Genomic DNA, 18899 nt, shown 5'->3' with positions numbered 1-18899 from the left:
TTCTTCCTTCCAGAGCGCCTATAACACACACGGCGGGCGTGAAAAATGATGCGAACTACGCCATTCTCCTGTACTTTACACTTTTTTCATTTCTACAAAAAATTCTTTCACAGCCTCTCGCGTCAAAGTATCGAGTTGGAATTAACGCGAGCTTGACGCTTTTCGAACAAAAAAAATCTTTTTAGTCGGTTGCCAACGAAATGCAACAATTAAACTAAAGAAACCAAGGAACTTTCTATATATTTTTTACGTCACTGATGAAATAAAAATTAAAAGTTATAAATCTTAAAAAATTTTGAAAGCATCGTCGCAAAGTGTCCTAAGAAAAGAAGAACTAGAAATATTTTATATCCGAAGTATTATTTCGCTCAGGAATCCATACTTCCACTTGGAATGCTTATCTCTGCAGATTTTAGTTTCGATGCGGCTGACGGTTTTTTCGACGTCACTATGTTAACTTAACAAACAACAACGTGAGAGGGGAGCGCGCGGAAAGGGGATTTTTTCTCTCGTAGGCGGGGCCAAAGCCGTCAGGGTTATCTTACCATACGCCATACGGCAAGATAAGCATTCCAAGTAGAGGTATGGATTCCTGTTTCGAATTAATAATGCAATAGAAATAGGTTAACTATCTCCTGAAATTTCTAACGCGTTTGGTCTGAAATATCCAATATTAAAGATCTTAAAATTATCGGTAACGTCGGCGCAAAGTGTCCTAAGAAAAAAAAGAACGCGGTCGTAGATGCTAAACAAAACACGAAGAATGTCTACCGTCCAAGTCGCGAAGTAGTCGGTAAGAAAGTAAAAGTTCCGGGCGGGGGGCTGAGTCGGTCGAGGTGGGCGGGAGAGTGAAAAGACGAAACCCAGAAGGGAACGGACATAGAATAGCGCCGAAAGAATTCAGGAATGAGAAAACTTCTCCAAACGAAGATTTTTTTCCCGTTCCTTCTTCCATACGTATATAAGTTCCCTTTTTTGCGACGCTGCCAAAACTAGCTCGTCACCCTAATAAATCACGTATGCTTTAACTAAAACTTGGAATTGAAATCTTTTTTTTCTTTTGGGTCGGCGCTAGTCGTCTGCCGTACAGCGCCGGAGGCCTCTTTCACATCAAAGTAAGTTTCGAGACGCGTAAATTCAGTCGTACCTACACGCGGTTAATCCGCATTTAGCCACATTACGATTCGCGTGGTATATTTTTAGCGCCTTGATTCGGGGATTTAACAAAGTTGATAAAAAAAATTAGCGGTGAGAGTAGTAAGTAGACTCGAAGGCAGGAAATGAGAAATATTTCAAATGTCAACGGTAAAACGAGCTGACGCCGATTTTAAACGCAGATACGCGGGCGTTATTAACGCTATCAACTCGACAATGGGCGAAAACATCGCGGCAATCTTTTGAGAGGAACCGGCGAAGAGAAGCGAGATAAACAATCGGTAATGAGAGCGAGGATGTCCTAATTTATCCGTCCTCCGGGCAAGATCAAAATTAAAAAGACGCAACAAGGAGCGGCGAGAAAGATGAAAGAAGGAGAACGAGTCGAAAGGCTTACTGGCACGCGGGGGTTTTAATTGACAAGTGGCGGTAGCGGTGACATCGGTGTCCTAGCGTATCCTCTTGCTTGTCTTCGAAAAGGCTGGCAGAAGAAGGCCGCGAGGTATCTCGTTACCCTTAAATCTGTGTCAATCTTCCGCGCTCTGCTATCTTTTGGACGAGCATTAGGCTCGCGATGCTCGGAAGAAATACGTAGATTCATTCGGTGATGGGCGGAAAATCCGCTATTTTTAGATGGCAAGGATGGATAAGGCATAACTACGAGCCTCGAGGTACTTAATCATAAGACGACGCTTTGGTATAAAAGGAAATACCGTTATAGCGTCTGAGATATTTACGGGTTACGCTTGTTAAGGTTGAGAATTACGTTATATACGCTACAGATATTGGCGAGTGCTAGCTCAACAAATTTAATCAAAAGATCCCATTTTGACGAGTAAAAATTCTATATTAAAACTCAAAGAGTACAAAACTTGACATTATTAAAAGCATTATAAATAATGGTTTTTTAAAATCCCGCATTTCTTAAAGACGTCACGCTAATTTCGTCAAAGGAAGAAACGTACCGGAAAAGAATAAATGATAAACTGCTTTCGCGCTTCTTGTCATTTTTTACATTAAGGAAAGGCACTCGAGATCTAGAAACACGCGAAAGCGAAGCGGAATGTATAATGAAAATTACTGGCTGATATAATTGCTCCAAAAAATGAGCGAGTGTCTTATAGGTGTGGCCAATTGCCTCTTCCCGTCCCAGAAAGAAAAATTTAGGACTATCGCCAAAATAGCATCCGATACCGCTAAAGATCATTGCCGCGCCTTTTAGCACCGCGGTGGCCTACCCTAGGCCATACCTCGCGGAAATTCCACGACTAATCTTAAAGAACGTAACCTTCTATTTTATTTGGTGCCAGGATTAAATAGACATTGAGTATATGTTGAAAATAAATTAAATTAAATTTATTTTATATTATGGGCGATTCTAAATGGAGGTGAATTTATTCAAACTCGTATTATAATGAGGAATACTTAAATACTTTTAATCCGATAATGTTGCAGATGGCGCTACAGAACACTAAGGGGCTTTCCAGCCTCTGTTTGATAAAGAGGCGCGACGGAGCGCGATACTGGTGGCGCCATCTTAAGCAGGGCTGCCACAGTTTTGTCACAATCAAATTCCCCGACTTTTCCAAGTTTTCCCTGACCATCTCCGGAGATTTTCTCTGGCTTATTTGTGTCAAGATTTTTTTTACCAATATTTTAGTAAACGTTTCTTATTTACCACCGAAATTAAATTCCCTGATTATTAGACTTAATTTATAAAATTCCCTGATTATTAGACTTAATTTATAAAATTCCCTGATTATTAGACTTAATTTATAAAATTCCCTGATTATTAGACTTAATTTATAAAATTCCCCGACTTTTCCCTTATTTTTATACCCATTTTAAAATTCCCTGACTTTTCCAGGAATTCCAGGTTTTCCAGATATCGTTAAGTCGGTGTAAAATTCTTCCTAATTAGCCCTTTCATTTTAAATAAGAATCACATAGCGGCCCACGGATGAAGTTTTTCAACTGTATTTTCGACTCCTAAGAAGACTGAAATAACAAATGGTATGCTTAGCAGACCAAATTCCGGCAGTTTACGAAATAACGCGGCTTTATGTAAAATTAAAAAGTTTATTACGATATAATAATATAACCTCGCAATACTACAAGTCCTTTAGTTTTGTTCTTTAACTATTTCAACGGTATAATTCAGTCCACTACCTACAGCGAAATAAAACTTTAAAGATAAAAGTTAAACAAGGTTAAAAGGAAAACAGAAAACTTTCGCGTGGTACGTCTATGTATTGTTCTAAGTTGAAAAGGTAGGTGGAGCTAAGAACGTTTCTTTTTACGCCATTAAGCGCTTTTAGAATAAAGCCCCGGGTGGTTTGTTTCCCCAAACAGGATCGACTTTTGGAACTGTGAAACGTTCCCCGCGAACAAACTATTGAAAAGGATCGAAAGAGTTTGGGCGCCTTGGTTATTTCGAGGCTTAATGTCGCTTTAAAGTTAATCGGGTCGGAAACCGTACAGTTTCTTCAAATAGTGAAAATGGCGAAACTAGCAGAGAGTTCACATTTCCTTTAAAAGTAAAAACCGGGGTTTTTATAAAGTTTTGGGTCAGTGGCCAATAGTAGAAATTTAACGATGAAATTTGTTAAAATATTGTTCAGGAAAGTTAAAGTTATGGTATAATTAACAATTTAAATAATTATTACAATTTTTAAATAGTCTAAAATAGTGTTGTAAGTCGGAAAATTTTCCGGAAAATGACCGAGACCTTTTTTCCGTATTTTTCCGAAAAAATAATAAGGTTTAATTCCATGATAATTCTAATATATTGTTTGCAAATTTAAATACAGTGGCATTTTCACCTCATTTTTTCGAATCTAAAAGTAAAACTAAACCGCTAGACTAGTTTAAAATGATTAACAATGTAACACTATTAATGTTTTGTAGTATGTTTAGTGATATTAGGCATTTTATATCGATAAAAAGTTAAAAACATTAAAACCCCTTAAAAAGTAATTTATGTTTCAATTTTTTATTTTTTCGGAAAATTAACAACATTAGTCTAAAATGTGGAAAATATGGCCGAAAGAGGCTAATAGTGACCTAAAGTAGCTAATAAAGGAATATTACACGTAATAAAAGTTTATGGAATAACATGAAAAGTGAATTAAATCAAATAGTCAATTTTAAACAATTCAGGGACGTAGTGACAAAATACATTATGAACGTGGATATATAAATTTTTTGAAATTATATTTCATTTTCTTAAATAAATACGCGGACCTCTTTGTAAACCAGACCTGTCTGAAAGAGATATCCAATAAGGCCTTTTACTATTATTATTTTAGAGCAGCAACATATTTCCATTAGCAAGAATACAACCAAAATAGACAAAAATGTAGTTCCAATCCGAGAGGCTGGTCGTTATCCGTAATCGGTGTACAAGATTTAGCATTACCAAAGGCTGTACTCGCTTTAAAGAATTTGAAGAAGTGGCTACCCCCTCCGGTGAATCAGAATCTCGAATATATAATTTTTTAATAAAATCATATTCTACTATTCGTCCGTAAAAGCCGATTTTCACTTCGGCAAAATCGTTCAAAATCCCCTTAAGCCTAATACAATATTTTTGCGTCAACTTTCGCCTTCGTTGAGTTTTTGCTCAAGTGAAAACCAGTCTTAAACTGGTTGCCTAGAACTTAAGATTTCCCCAATTTACCAGGATTATTTGCCAACTCGTAATACACGTAAAAACGATAATATACGGTTGTTTCAAAGGTGTTTCCGAGCATAAATATAATGGAAATACACGAATACGCAGCGATGAAGTGTTAATTTTGGACTCGAGGATATTAGCTTATCAGTTTCGCCGTAGCTAATACTGATATGTTCCAACTGTCTTTCGCGCGAAACGAGGCAATGGGTGGGTGTAGATGAAAACTACGCGACATGGCAAGATGGACAGAAAAAAAAGAGAAAAGAGCACTATTTATATCTGGCAACGTCCTTGTGAAGCGGGGGAGGGTTTTGAGCCAGAGATTTTGGAAGAAGTCACCGTTGACTCCAAACATCCGCGGAGGAAAGAGAGAAAACGCTTAAAAGCGAACTTGGGAAGTCTTCGTTAAGTATTATATCGCTTTACTAACAAACTATACCCCGTTCCCCGCTTTCAACAACGTTGCGCGCTAAGACCTCAGTTTAAAAAACGCGAGGTTCTCGTTGCCCAGCTGTTACCGGGGTATAGGCGCTATATAGGGTTTAAAGGTATGAGGAAGGGGCCAAAAACCAGAGAAAAATGAACCATTTTGGTTTTCGGGAATGCCAAAAAAGAGCGGCAAGGCTTAAAAGGGAATCGTTTCATCATGCGCTTGAATAGCGAAGCCAATTTCGAGGATTCCCTTTTCATTCGGGAACCCTACCTTATTTTTAAAAACCAATAAAAACCTCGCCAGTTGGGAGAAATGTATAGCTAATGAAACAACAGTAGCGGGTTTGCTCGGAACTGGGAGATTTCTAAAAATGCGTGTAAAAAGAGGGCACCCACCAAGAGCCGAGGCTTATGAAGAGATAAAAGCGAAATTTTGATAACAGCACCTGCTTCGATTCCACGTCTAGCTTATAACATTGTAACAATCGGTTATCGATAATATTTTTTCCCTCCTATAGTATAACCTCTCGCGGGTCAACAGTGACGTCATAGATAACGAAGTGAAAAGGGGGTCTACGCCCCGCACGAAGTTGGCTTTCCGGCAGCGGATATTATTAGGTTGCCTCTTGGCGTGTACCCGCGTTTTCCTATCTACCATTTATTAAGTTGATGGAAACGAAACCAAACCAATAGACGACTGATAATTTTTTCGTATTTACGTGTACGTAACTAATAAAAAATTATAAACAGTGTAGTTTATGAATTATCTTGAGCAAATAATACGAGATAGAAGAAAATGCAACGATATATTTAAAATTGCACAAGAATAATTTTTTTTTTTTAAATGGACCCGAATAGCACTTACGCCTCGCAGCAAGAGGAGCCGGGTTCGATCCCAGCTTGTGGCACTGGGTGAAAAACTCGGAACAACTCCTTGAGTTTGCAAGTTCTCTCCCCACTGGTTTAAGGTCTTCGGTTTCCCCTTCCATAAAAACTTGTGTAGGTTAACGGTAATAGTGAGTGTAGGGAGCTGTTGGCTCGCGTGGCATGAAGGACTTGCTACCACCCTCCTACGCATTGTAACCCGGCCACCTGTTTAAAGGCATTATAAGTCGCTAGATGACTTGGGCCTAAGGTGGTGCTTTGGGTATTAGCCTAGCTGATTATTATTATAGTTTCGGATACGCAAATGATCGGTCATCACGGGTCTAGTCCGTTTACAAAACCCTGGTCTTTATTTATAACTTAGTTATTTTTATTTCAAAAAGTAATTTATTCCATTTTTTTACGACACCAGGACCTAGGTAACGGTTTAAGCATTGATTTTTAATAAAGAAATATATAAATTCATCTTGTGTACTTTTAAATACATCGTTGTCTTCTATCTCGCGGTGTAGTTTATTTATGTTTAAAATATTGGCGGTTGCCTATTAGTGAAAATCATTTTATCTACCGAATAGAAAATCAGCGTTTTATAGCTAGCGTATTTACGATGGTTAAGTTAATTTGATTATTTTGAACAGTACACAGCTACTAAGATAACAGGGTTCATACAACTATTGGCAAACCTATTTCCCTGATATTTCCAGGTTTTGCAGGTGCAAGAGAACCCAATGTTATCAGATAAACTAAAAAAACTATGTGGTTAACCTAACTTAACCAATCTTTTCATGAATAGGTATTAATGTCCCTAATTACATGATTGGCATTTAATCTAAATTGGTACCGTATTATATAGAAAAATATTAGTAAAGGCAAATCAGAATTAAGAATAATTTATTGATTTGTACTCTTTATGAAAAACTAATAGAGTCTGCTTTAGCCGCTACCTATCTAGGTTTCAATGGCGAACCAAAGGGGGCGTAGCGATAGTTTTCTGTCACGAATAAATGCAAAAACCAATTACCTATTCCCAACACCGAAAACAATCTTAAATAATTATAATTTCGTTACGTTCAACTATCGAATTTGAGCCCAAATTAAAATCCACCACCATAATTACCAAATGTTTTCAACACAAAAAGGCCATTAGCGAGAAATTAAAAAAAAACGGCTTTATTAAAATAATGGATAAGGAAAAATTTCATCAATAACAAAAGGGGAAACGGCAGGCGTACAACTAATCAAACGGTTGTTTGCCTTTGCTAAATCAACAAAACTGGAGTTATAGCAGCGATGAACATATACATAGCAGGCCATATATACTGTAAGTGGCGATAAAAGATTATAATGGCACACGTGAAGATCGACTGAGGAAATGAGCTTTTAAGCGTAAACGCGTAGATCAATACGCCGCGCCGCATCAGCGGGATCGAAGCAAAGCGCGAAGAGAGTCTTTTATAATTAAAGCTTTAACAAATGGGCCAACTAAATATCAACGGCACCTGCTTTCTCATTAAGCAACGGCCGAAAATACACAGGGTCGATAATATCGTTAAGCCAAACTTCGCCCACAACCTTATTCCCCCCCCCCACTAACTTCATCCCCCTTTTCTAATAACAAAGGGGAATATCCCCGTATAGTTTTCCCAACTTTAAATTAGACCATAACGCGAGACGTACGATTTGCTAAGCTAGGGAAAAGCGAGGAACCTATAGGATGAGGCACGAACGCGTAATAAAATACAAAACAGTCGTTTAAAACAGCCGCGTAACAGATAGAATCGGTGTCGCAAAATTGAGGACTAAAATATATATATATATATATATATATATATATATACATACATACACAATATATATACACACAATATATATATGAAAAGATATAAACATCGAACTGGCGCAAAAATTCTTCAGTCCATAAAACGGTAAACTTGGTCATTGGCCAGTGCCATAAAGGAAGGCCCCCTCATCCACCCGAAGGAACAAAGCTCTCAAGGCTTTGCTATCCCGTTTTCGTTCATTATATACTACTGATTACAAAATCGATATTATAGACCAGCCTCCCCCCGTCAATGCTCGCGTGTAACCCCGAGGGCGTAAAATCCGAAAGGAACCAAGGGGGAAAGGGGGGGGGGAGCTACGAATACGCGCCGCGGGCGGGAAAAGACATCGTTATGGTTCTAGTCTTATATAAAACGTGGGAGGACGAGGTCCCTCCATCTTTACAGATACTGAAGATGGAACCGAGAGAGGGAAGATAGAGATGGAGAGTGTGCACGAGACGTTGGCCCCCGGAGTACATTTCTCTCTCTCCGCGCTCATCTTTGCCGTCCCCCACGAAGCCGCCCCCTTACGAAGCCCTCCCCCCCGCCAGTCGAATGGGTCCACGTCAATGGGACCCGGAGAAATTTATTGCTGGGCATCAGAGACGAAACCTCCCTTTATCTATAGAGCGTAAAAGAGACGTACTGGGAGCAATAAAAAATATAATTATGACAATTCCAGCTAATTTTAAGACTATATAAGAGGAAGGAGAATTAATTTTAAAAGGCCGGAGCACAGCGTACTGGTCCCTTTTCCTTAAACTCCTCCCTCGTCGACCCATCCTCCCTTCGCCTTTGATTAAAGCTACCGACTCTAATTAAATTTTAATGAGAAAGGCCTAATTAATTTAACAAAGGGAGCGAGAAAAGTTTGCCCAATCGGTGAAATTTCGCACTTTCGTAATTTGCAATTGTAATTTCTCGACCGTTTTCTCAAAACAGAGTAATGTTTTAAACGAAGCGCGAGCGATTAGATTAGTTAATTGCTTCGATTTCGGCGGCCGCTTTGCCCGCTTCGATATAGATCTACTTCCCGAGATTTGTCTATTTTGCAGCGTTTGGCGCCGATCATTTCCCAAACGCAAGACGATTGATTTTCCAAGACGACTTCCTACATGATGAAAATACAGATTTAAACACCACATTTGGAGGCGGTTTTGGATATCTATTTCCTATCTTAGGGGGGAAAAGAACCTAATCGATATTGCCTATTGTCTATTTTATGTAGCGTAATTAAAGAAAAATGGATTGCCATGTAGGGTTATTAATTTTAAGTTTTTAAAAAATTTAAAAATATATTTCAATGGAATTTCTGAGTTTGTGATTTTATTTTATTTGATGTTTTACGCATCTTTTACTGACAAATTAATATAAAACAAAATTGTTTAAAATTGCTAAATAATTTAATTTAGTTTGCTACGAATCGAAATTGCTATAAAACCTGCTTCTGTATATTTTCATAGCACTGAAGTAAAAAGGTAATTTAAATCAAATAGTTTTCTTAAAATTATGATATACAGAAGAAAAACCACGCCCCTCCGCGTAACCTCTTTAGAGGGAAAAAAGGTAATTTACAAATTAAAAAAATAGTTACTTTGACTAAAGTTGGCAGAACAAAAGTACTTTCAATTTCATAAAGAAATTAAGTTGTACAATGTTTAATTTAATATTGTACCAACACAATTAATAAATAAAAAAAGATACTTTATTGGGCGTTTGAACAAAACCACGCGTCGATCGAAGCAGCTGTTGGGATCATGGGTCAATACGATGTATTTAGTTCGGAGTTGAAATCGAGCGATTCAAATGGGAAAATAATGATCAAATTGAATAACGAAAATGGAAATTTCGGACCCGATTCCAGGAAAAAGTAATGGTAGCGATACCTAGATTAGATCCGACCCAAATGATACAAAGTTACGGGGAAAAAACCCTGTAGATGTAAGGTAAACGAACCCGCCTATCGGCGTCATAGCATTCACTCCCACCCCCCGCGTATTAAATCCCCCATTCTTAGACCCAACTATGACACACGCCTCGCACGGGTCACACAATCAACAAAAATCCCATTGACGATGCGACACTAAATGACGTCTCTTCAGCCAGTGACGACAGAAGTTCCCATATATTGACCAGAGTGAGATCATCAGCAGAGTGACTCAAAAAGCGACCGACACAGTTTCGCAAAGCGGACGACCAAAACAAGCCAAGAACAAACCTTAGCAGACAGCGTAGCCAAAGGCGAAGTCATTTAATAAGAACTATTAACCAACTCTTAGATTAAGGTTATAACGCCGGAGTAACATTCGCGGGCCAAAAGAATAAGAAACAATTCATCAAACTAGAGGGGTAGAAGAGATTCCTCCCCCTTAGTTTTTTTATACATGCTCATTTTCTGACATTGGAAACACCCTAATCTATAAATAGCCTCTCTGGGAATATAAAAAAAGCCGGAGAATGTTACGTATCGCTCAAATTAGGGGGGTAGAAATCAGAACGAAAGGTAGGGGGTGGAGGCTCGCAATGGACCCTTTGTACTGTACAAGCTCACCGGGGATGACCGTACCCAGGTAGGGCAGCGGGGCTGGCGTACTCCCCCCCCCTTACCATTTTTAAGGAAAGAGAAACGGTACACGCGATTTCATCATTGCACAGTCTCCAATCGACTGAGAAACCAACGTCGGGGCGCGTGCGCGTGGGGGGGGGGGGTAATATCCCGGAGCACGTGTACCCGGAGCGACAAAAGCGAGGCGGGAAACGCCGGGATTAAACCTCATTAAGGGAAAGAGCCTAAATAAGTCAACGTAAACACGAGGTTCTTCCCTTCGCCGATTACGTCTTCCTAATCAAAGAAATTGCCCACTAAAAAGGAATTACGGCCGCGATTTTTAATCGCTTCGCGTCTCCTAATGGGCTAATTCAATCGGAAGAAAACCAAAAGAATTAAATTTCCCAGAGAAACAACACCGTTTTTAATGGTTGTTCGGGTTTTATGGGTAAAGGCCGTTTACATGGTTATTCGGTTTACTCTGTCTTTCACTGGTAGCTGACTGCTCGCAGAGCACGCGTGTTTCGCAGCGAGCCAGCTTCCAGTGAAATATAGAGTAAACCGAATAACTCTGTAGTCCACCTTTTAAGCCAGGCACTCGCTGCTCTTCGTAACGTCTCCGTCTTACCTTTCACAAGCCTTTGCTTCGTAACGGAGACAATGCCTTCTGGAAGGCAGGACGGATACGAAAAGGAGAGCCAGTGGGCTCCTAGCCTTAGGAAGCTTCAAAACACGTCATACGTCGAAGTTAGGACGTGCGTGGTTTAAAGATCGGTTGATTGACGATTATCGATAGATCGCGTGGATAGTAACACACTCGCTCCCTTGCCAAAAGCGTGACCTAAATGGCGAACTCAAAAGGGAGGTTACAAAATGTTCGATTGTCGACGTCTTGTTTCGATTTTTTCTATGTAGGTTTTCCTAATCAATTAACATTATAACGCTTCGATCCATCGAGTAATAGAAGTCGCTTATGGTATCGGTAACGTCGTTTGTCGAAAAGTGGCCGCGCAACGGGATCGTCGTAAGCGGGTCTGGAGTGCGTGAGACGGACAATTGTTAAATTTATCGACTGGCTGGTTCTGAGAAACGGCTTGTTTTCCCGCCACTTTGATCGAATACAAGAGGGGGGGGGGTGTAGAGGAGGTTTACACGAAAACGTTTCAGTTTGGGCCCACTATCGAAGGGCAACGACTTCGGCATTAAGACTCTTTAAATTATGACGAACGCGTATTTTGCATGTGAAAAGCGCTCGAACAACTTCGTATGATGAAATTGGAAATGACATTAACCGAAAACGATATTGGTTTCGAAACAGTTCGATGAAATAGATTTTTTCCTCCGAAAAGAATCCCCCTTTGTTAAGAACTTAGGCACCGCCAGTAATGGATTTTAAAAGGAGTCTTTTTCGTCACAAATTTTTAATCAGTTGCCCCCTTTTTTTTTATCCATTTCTTAAGGGCTTCGTTTAATAACAAGTTATTAAGCGACGCGCGAATCAAAAGCGAGATTTTTCGAAGGCCAAACTGCGCCCTTTTCCATCGGCCAACTCGCTCTATCAAGCTCATTGTAAATAGGAGAAGCCAAGGCCCGAAATCGTGCTCTAGCGAGCCGCCATTGAAAACGGGGGGAAGGAGCGTTGTAGAGGGGAAAGAAACTGATAGAAGGGGAAGTATACATTCACGTGACCTTCAAGAGCCGGTCTGCCTCGCTGACGCCCGCGTTGCCCGGGCAACTGCTCCAAAACACGGTCCTTGTACTACTTTCAGCTCCGCTTCGTTCAACCCCCCTTTAAATCTCTCTTCGCGGCCTCGCCGCGTTCCAAAATCGATCCTTACGCCCCCCCCCCCGCCCTCCCCTCCCTTCGCCTAGGAGCCTAGCCTAGCCGCGAATGGGCAAAGGCCCGAGTTGTTCGCCGTGTAGGCCAAAGTCGCTTCGGAGAACTTGGTACGCCGGTATTCCCGAGTAAAACGCGTAAAGTTTACGATTGCTCTTCCCCGCATAGCTCTCTATCCGTTACCATACTAGGAGCCCAGTCTCAGTCGAGAGTATAGCTAATGGTGGGTACTAGGTACAGTCTACATAGTCAGTACCTGGACCGCCTTTCGAGAACGCTTTAAACAGCCGAGCTCCGTCGACGTCCGCGAGTTTTCATTGCTTTAGGGTCGGGGCTGTTTATTATTATTTGGCGTTTTTGCGGGAAAAACAACTTCGAAGACGCATAATTCAGCGAAGGAACGAAATGAGAGTCGGGGAATTTTTCTTAATCTTCTTCCCTTTCAGCGGCCAAAGATGGGACTTTTGGATGACCGAGTTTGTTCTTTTTTAATATCCTTTTCGCTCCGTTATTTGCCATTTGTAGGAAAACTACTTTTCGGTTAACCTCCATTAGTTTCTCAGCACCCCAACTCACTCAAAATTAATCACATCATTTGGTTTCCCGAATTTGTCTGATACGAGCTAACAAATAAATAAAAGTTTTTATAAACAAGAATATAACATTAAATCAAGCTCCCATACACATGAAAGAGTTAAAACAATAAATTAAATTAACGGATTAATACATCATAATCTTTAAACACACAGAAATTAGGCTATTCGTAAAACACAGACTTTAACAAACAAAATCCCCTCTTTATTGGGTTTTAATGAAAACAAAGAGTGGAGAGGACCAAAGATCCATTATAAGTTCACGAGCTGGAGAACCTAGACCCAAATAGAGTCTTCTGACCCCTATATCTATCTCGATGCTGCAAAAAAAACGCTACCAAAGAGAGAGGGGGGAAGGGGGTTAAAACGATTTATTTACATTTGCAGCTCACGTCGCCCAAATGATAGAGTGACAATATGCGTGAGTCGCGCTCCTAAAACATATAAACACGGTATCGTCTGCCTCGACCTCGTAAAGGCTGCTTGTCTGAGGGCATAGCAATGAAAAGCTATTACGAAAATCTTGACGTGTTTTCGTTCGTTCTAATACCGCTTCAAAAATATATTAATTTGTTCTTACGTAAAATTAGGTGTCTTTTAGAGACGGTTTTTGGTGTTAGGTTTTCTTTTGGATTTTTAAAAAATTAGTTTTCCGTATAGGTATCAAAGTTTCATAATAACATATATACGATGAAAATAATGGGATACATAAACAGTGTACTACAGCAAACTCTGCGTGTAAAATATAAACGCGAAAGCTATAGGTAAATCAATATCCTAAATTGCCAAAGGTAAGAGCTAAATCTCCCTAGCGGCACGCGAAGGAACTTAATTAAGCGTTATTTTCCTTCGATATAAACAAAATTTCAGAATATTTTAAAATCCTTTAAAGGAATTATCAGTGGAATATAGGAAAATATAGGAAGACAATTGGGAGAAAAATAGGAGAAAATTAATTATACAATAAGAGCAAACGGTTGTCAAAAGGGTTTAATGGGTGTGTAGCATTCAAAATGAAGTTTATATCTAAAACGATCGCCGAACATTGTTTGAAATAAGCAAGTTTAAAAACTAGGACGTTTTAAAGACTTCTAAGAGTAAAATATCAACTATTTTAATTTATTCAGACGTTTGAGTTAAAATATAGGATATTATAGGAAATGTAATGAAATTATAGGAGAAAAAAGCAAGGACGTTAAATTATAGGATAAAATAGGAAATATAGGAACCGTGGTCACCCTGAAAATATTGTCCAAAAACTAAAACTACGCCCAAGTTGGGCAACGACTATAAAAAATAGGAAATTCTTGTAGCGTGTAGAAGCCGCGTTGAAAAATGTACAGTTTTAAATTTCTTTTTTATAGGTTTCCGTCGAGACTGGACTATTAAAAAGTCGGTCACAAGGACAATCTAAAATGGACGACATGTATATGGGGAAAGCTAGACGTAGCGGAAACGGAATGGCGGCCATTGTCACGTGGTCAAATCCACGTGAGAGCCCAAGCGATCGGATTTCACAAAAGAGAGAAAATAGGAGAGGAACAACGGATGGAGAGCTCTGAAGCCCAAGAGCAGAGCGGGGAGAGAGAGAACCTATGATGGAGGGGGGAGGGTAGTGAACACGGACGCTGGTGGGGGGGGAGTAAAAGGGAGCGAGGAATAACTGGATGCGCTTTGCCGGCGCCCCTTCCTCCTCCCTCCCTCCCTCTATCCCTCCTGTTAGGGCGATTACCCCGGCTTGCTGGGAGACCAAGCAGGGAAGTGTCATTTAAGGGCGAGACGTGAGCTGTGGCGCAGCCATTGGGATGAGACCATTCTCAGCAGAAACGGGGTGATGGGATTTGCCCCAACTCGCTCCGAGGATGGTGAATAAAAATCCCACTACATCTCTCTCGCGATTCTCCCCCGATTCTCCTACTTGCGCGACTGAAACGGTTTTTGAAAAGGGAAGGTGCCCACCCCCTTTAAATCCAACGGTACTGTGAAATGAACTCTCAAGGCTATTAAAAAACTGCCAAATTCTGTGTCCGGATCGTAACCTCAAATTCAATGTATCCTTTTCTTCCACAGAACCGACGCAAACCGACTAATTAATCACTAAAGCAAATAGTCGCAGCTCGATACATGTACGGTAACTAAAGAACAAAAAAGCTAAAAACTTAATTAACAATGCCGTAATTATACCAAGCGAAACTAACGGGATATTCTCGAAATTACGCATTAAACTCTATATTTTAAAAATGACATCGTTAATTAAAATATGCAAAATAGCCCCGTCAACGGACACCAAAAAGCCCTCCATATACAGGGTGTTTCAAAAGCTTATGCTAAAATTTGGAGTTGTAGGGGGCGAGTTGAGAAGTATGCTTGTTTTTCCCCATTTTCTTACGATGAGTTTAACGTGTGACCTACTAGCCCCTAGAGGTAGGCTGCAACAAGCGCACAAGCAAGCAGCATATTAAGGTTTGCATTATGCTGCTTGGTGTGCGCTTAAAATATATGCATAATCATTTGAAACACCCTGTGTAGAACGCGTTTCGATTATAACGGAAGCGTGCGGTAAAGAGACCTCAGAGGTGGCTTTTAATATAAAAAGCGTTGTTTCTCTCTCCAACCGTTTATGCCTACAAGCCAGGCAAAAATTGTGTACCACTGCCGTACCGTACGGTTATTAGGTGTCACTCAAAAACCGAAAATGAATCCCCCCCCCCTCTCCTAGCAATAGGCCCCAGCTACACAACATTCTACCATTTTTGAACAGAATCGTTTCCTCCAGGCGCTAACAGAGGAAAGAACGCAAGCACCGCTTCGAGGCTATTTCGCGTTCAACTATAATAGAGAGAAGCTATAGTACCACACGGGGCACTCGCACCCCCCTCCAATCGTAAAACTACCCCCCCCCCCTGACAACACGAGCGCGCGCGCTCTTTTTACAAAGTTTCCTCTTGAAAAGAGGCGCGTGCCGCCTTGGAACGGCGTTTCCTAGCCACGCGCGCCGAGCTACGCAACCCAAGGCTAATGTTGTCACGCGCAACGTTTCACCCCGCTTCGTGAGGATTTGAAAATCCTCATATTTTTCCAACCCCCTTTCCTATCTCGCCCCCCCCCTCTTATTTTATCCTTCTAGGGTACCGCGCGCGCGGGGAGCACCCGGCTTGGTCACCCTCTTTTCCTACCCCCCCCCCTGGTCTTCCCTTTCCACGACCCCCTCTCACGCAAAAACTACAGTTTTCTTTGGTGGACGCCGCAGCGCGCCTAGGGAAGTTGGTATTATATGAAAGTTCTACTTCCCGGCGCTGTCACTATTATATTACCCCTACAAACAGATGGGATAGTACCCTCGGAGGATATACTAGTCAAGGGTGAGCGCGGTTTAATCATAGGAACCACTCCCCCCCCCCCCCTAGCGGTGCAACAACCCACTGACAAATGTTTACCATCACATGGCGTTTCTTACAAACGTGCGCGTAGCAACGAAACAAAATTCCGGAATCACAGACATTATGATGACAGGCACAAACAGTTTTAAATCAAACATTTCCCATTTTTGTTTAGCGTGAAGATTCTACTCATAAAGTTGAGACAAATGAAAATCTTTATAGGTTATAGTTATTAAAAAGTTTATTTTCTATGCCTGATAATTAAATCATAATTAAAATCAAAACTGATTTTCAAATGTACCACGGGTTAAAATATGGACTGGTTGAGACCAAAAATCCCCATTTTAACCGTTCATAGTGTCCAACTAACTCCAATACAAATCAAGGACGGAAACCTTTGATCTTAACCGACAGGCCAACAACGAGAAGTCGGGATAACCATGCCTCTATTTCGGCTTAGGATCATAACCAACAAACGAGAAAATGAAAACTTGGGCCTACCTTAAATTAAAAATCCAGCGAAGTCAACAATATAATGAAGGGTCAACAAGCGGACCTTTTCGGAAGAATCGCAGAGGAGCCGAAAAACGTCAGTCCTATTGGCCCGAACACCGAGATATATTTGATTCTCGAGATGACCTTTCCCCTCTAGCTCGGGTTACCGGGAGAGGGAGCTGCGGTAGTTGCGTGTTGTTGGTTTTTGTTTGGGAAGAAGAAACGTTCGGCGTAGAAGTAGCAGCAGCGATATATTTTTACGTTTTATTAAAAGACAGAAGAAAAGCTAGCTCAGTAAAAACCGCGTTGTTTTGTATTTTCTTTTTAGTAATATATTTTTAAGCGTCCGAAGAGAAAAATACCTCTTTTTAATTCGTCGTGGAAGGTCAAAAAGTGTTGTATTGCGGTTGAGAGAATATTTTCTAAAAAGTTGTCCAAATTATTATTTTTTTTGGCTTTATTTTTCTTTCTCAAAATAGTTTCCTTTGTAATATTTCTTTGATTAAATATATGCAAGGATTTGTTTTACGGGAACTTGGTATTTTTTGAAGACTAGGGATAAATTTTATGGCGATTTTATTTAAATTACTTCCGAAGAAGGACGATTTTAACAATCTTCCTCAGTTTTTGTTTTGCGAATTTCTATTAAAAATATCGTTCCGAGTATTATTTCGCGGTTCGAAATTTCTCCTCGTTCTCTCGACGTGTAAACACACACCTAATGTTGAGCGATTCGCGGGGATTTTCTCGTCTTAAATATTTCTTGGAGCTTAACAATCCTCCACCCAGAAACTGGAGCAGACGACGGGAGATAAGATGGAGCAAAAACAATTTGATTCTTTTTCCACGATTTGGTTTTCCTTTCCTCTCCCGAGAAAAGTTGCGTGTTTTTCGCTGGGCGAAGAGTGTTGGTTTTTTCTTTTGGTTTTTAAAAACGACGTTGGTGGATTTACGTTTTTTTGCGGAGGGGTTAAACTTTATCTAAAGAGGGATTGGTATCGTTAAAACTTGGGCAGTATCGAGGGGGACGTTTAGTATTAATATTTTTTTTCCGGAATGGGATGTTTTTATCGAAAGTTCTACGTCCTTATTTAGTGAGAATGAAAACGAACCCAAAACGAAATCGTGAACGAAACGAGTATAAATCCCGATCGGATCTTTCCTGGCTATCTCTCGGTTGTCGCACGCGGCGAGGGAATGACGGGGATGCTGAGATCGGCCGGTTATCTTCCGCTAACACCGATCAGGGACGCCGAAGATGCGATGGACAAGCGCCGCCGGTTTCTCTTCTTCCTTCTTGGCGGGAAAGTAGCAGGACCGCGAAAGGAAGCCGTTTCTCGTGGAGTCTGTTCTTGGGGAAAGGCTGTTCCCGCCGCGACTGGCTGATATATCCCTTCTCTCTTTCTCTTCTCTCTTCTCTTCGCTATCCGCGGCCTTTTCTTCTTCTCGGGAGAAGTGAGAAAATGTTATATTTGAAAACTTGGCAGATCGAACCGAATCCGACTAAAACAAACCCGGTCGACCGAAACCGAATCAAGTAGTTATAGATAGAGAGAACTAAAGACGAAGGACTTAAAACGTAAAAACAAGGGAAGGGTAGATATAAAACTCAAGTAAACCAACGCGTGCGCACCTCCCCGACCTTTGAACTACGGACACGAAAATTAAACCAACCGCACCGGCTGATGATCACGCAACTAAATGCCGGCGTCTACGGCCAAACGAATAGGTTAACCGAAATGAGTGGAAAGAATACGACGACGGCGGAAGAGACGAAGGAAGCCCAACGCCGCGCGCTACTCCGGGGGGACGGCAGCGGGCCACCCCACCGCTCCCCCAAACGGTATCCCTCCGCTCCTATACGCAGCCTGCCGCTCCGTCATCGTCCGAGCATGCGCCCCGCGATCCCCACTCTTCTCTCCGCTCACCCCAGCCTCCCTTTTCCTTCGACAGACTACCGCCGGAGAAGGAAAATCTTCGCCGACCCCCCCCCCCTTACCCGCCTTCGTCCGTTATTCTCCATCCCCCCCCTCGCGAGTTTTCCAGGCAACGCAAAGGCTACCGCGCTTTATGCC

The 18899-nt window shown here is 41.1% G+C and overlaps 1 protein-coding gene across 2 annotated transcripts in view; it reads right to left on the bottom strand.

The window, feature by feature from the left end:
* Positions 1–18899, bottom strand: part of LOC149941154 (ELAV-like protein 3) — a 99340-nt gene that overhangs the window by 71455 nt on the left and 8986 nt on the right. The window contains exon 1 of one of the 2 annotated variants that reach the window (XM_090179860.1): positions 16831–18544. The exons of the other annotated variant lie outside the window; for it this stretch is intronic. The gene's annotated coding sequence lies outside the window, so the exon portion shown is untranslated. Of the gene's footprint in view, positions 1–16830; positions 18545–18899 lie in introns of those variants that run through there. 2 annotated transcript variants of the gene reach the window in all.

Source organism: Leiobunum rupestre, chromosome 6, assembly GCF_980474605.1.
Source record: "Leiobunum rupestre chromosome 6, qqLeiRupe1.1.hap1, whole genome shotgun sequence".
Taxonomy (NCBI): Eukaryota; Metazoa; Arthropoda; class Arachnida; order Opiliones; family Sclerosomatidae; genus Leiobunum; species Leiobunum rupestre.
The sequence above is the reverse complement of the archived record's forward strand: the minus strand, read 5'-3'. Positions and strand labels throughout refer to the sequence as shown.